The sequence below is a fragment of the Pteropus vampyrus genome, unplaced genomic scaffold, assembly GCF_000151845.1.
Source record: "Pteropus vampyrus isolate Shadow unplaced genomic scaffold, Pvam_2.0 Scaffold71, whole genome shotgun sequence".
NCBI lineage: Eukaryota > Metazoa > Chordata > Mammalia > Chiroptera > Pteropodidae > Pteropus > Pteropus vampyrus.
Window position 1 is genome coordinate 227,323 of NW_011888852.1, and position 2,232 is coordinate 229,554.

General features: G+C 40.5%; 1 protein-coding gene across 1 annotated transcript in view; it reads left to right on the forward strand.

Annotated features, from left to right (window-relative positions):
* SPATA13 (spermatogenesis associated 13) overlaps nt 1–2,232 on the forward strand; it is an 84,928-nt gene that overhangs the window by 1,374 nt on the left and 81,322 nt on the right. The window lies entirely within an intron of this gene.

The following is a 2,232-nucleotide window of genomic DNA, read 5'->3' on the forward strand; positions in this document are numbered from 1 at the left end:
GATTTTGCATCTGCGAAATGAGAGAAGGTGGTTATGAGTATTGAGACGACCTGACATTGCGACTTCCTCTCTCCATCTGTTATCGGTGGTTACTACCAGAAGTAATTCAAAGGAAAACTTTGAGCACTGCCTGGTGGGGAGCTCTTGAAGAACTGTCTGCTGGGAGGTGAGACGCATTGTTCTTATTGGCTGCCAATAATTTTGAGAGGGGACTCCCTTTGCCATCAAGCTGGAGGACGGCAGTTGGTGTCAGGTGAAGCTCATAATTGCTTCTGGAACAGTGAGGGAACTGGGGTTGGGGAGAAAGCAACTCGATTCCAGTGATTACTCATAATAGGAGGCTCTCTTGCCAAACAGGTAGATAACGCGCGCTCTATAGTTCTCTTAGTTAGATGCATGGCGGTTCCAAATTCCAGATTGTTCTACTTTGGAATGAAATACAGAATACAGCGTGTGCCCAAGGAAGACTGAAGTTAAGGGTATAATTTCATAATCTCCTATCTCTACCAGAATTCCAGGGAGGGAATATCAACAGAGCCGAGTTCTTAGACGTTTCGCTTCTGCATCTGGACGGCGGTTCACACTGGCTTTCCTGAGTGAGCTGCTCCTGGACATGAAAGGCCATTCGGGTGGAGCATGTTCCAGATTGATCTTTAGCTGCAAATAGTTGTAACCTTTCAGTCCCGAGGGTCCCCAAATTTTCTCGGTTTGTGAGCCCTGGTGTCTCAGCAAGCCTTTTCGGAGCCCCTAGGCCAAAAGAAACACCTAACAATTCACTTATTAAGTAGTTTGAATTCGCTGTCTGAAAAGAGATGTTTCTGATTGTAGAGAGAAAGAAGAAAATTAAGAAAAGCTTCGGCTTCTTCGGAAATCAGTGTGCTTGGGTTAATTTGAAGTCAAGTGGAAGTCTCAAGATATGACTATTCACTCCATTGAAGAATGGATATGGCCTTTTTTTTTTTTTTAACTGAAAGTTTTACAAAATTATGTGGAAAGCACAAAATCCCTGGAAAATAAGACTCTCTAATAATGTTTGTGTTGTATTCCGGACAAGGGCCCATGTTGACCGTGGCTTCTTGGGCCTCGTGCGTCATCAGTAAGCTCGCTGTACACAGGTGGGGCTCCGTTTTAACCGTGATACAGTAAGAAATGTCACTAACATCCACTCTGAGTTAATTTTGGTGCACGGTGAAAGACAGCAGTTTAGTTTCATTCTTTTGCGTGTGGCTTTCCAAATTTCCCAGCACCATTTATTGAAGAGGCTTTCCTTTCTTCATTGTATGGTTTAGGTTCCTTCTTGAAAATTATTTGTCCAGCTTACAGGGTCAAGAACTATACTTAGGATCAAGATGGTTGTAGAAATTAAGCTTGAAAGCACCATGTGATCACAATAGTTATCAACAGTAAATATTTTAAAAGACCCATTTCGGGTTCTCTGTTAAGCCCAGTTATGCTTTTGTTGTCTCAAGTGGATGGAGGTATAAGACTCTGACTTCATTTAATTAATTAATTAATTAATTAATTAAATTTAATTTATTGGGGGACGACATTGGTTAATAAAATTATATAGTTTTCAAGTGTACAATTCAGTAATACGTCATGTCATATTGCATTGTGTGTTCACCACCCAAGTTCAAATCTCCTTCCGCCACCATATATTTGACCCTCCATTACCCTTATCTACCTCCCCTCCTCTCTGTCTCCCTTCTGGTAACCACTACACTGTTGTCTGTGTCCATGATTCTGTTTTGTTTTTGTTTTTTTTTTGTCCATTGCTTTCAGTTTTATATCCCAATGTGAGCGAAATCATATGGTTTTCAAGTTTTTCTGTCTGACTTATTTTGCTTAGCATGATAATCTCAAGATTCATCGCCAATGGCAGTGTTTCATCTTTTCTTATGGCCGAGTAATAGTCTATTGTATATATGTACCACGTCTTCTTTATCCATTCCTCTATCAGAGGGCACTTTGGTTGTTTGCATGTTTCGGCCACTGTGAATAATGCTGCTATGAACATCAGGGTGTATGTAACTTTATGGATAAATGGTTTCAAATTTTTTTGGTAAATACCCAGAAGATGGAATCCTGGGTCATATGGTAATGTCTGTTGGCCATTTGTATGTCTTCTTGGGAGAAGTGTCTGTTCAGATCCTCTGCCTGTTTTTTAATTAGAGTGTTTGGTTTTCTGTTGTTGTTGTATGAGTTCTTCGTGTATTTTGGATATTAGCCCCT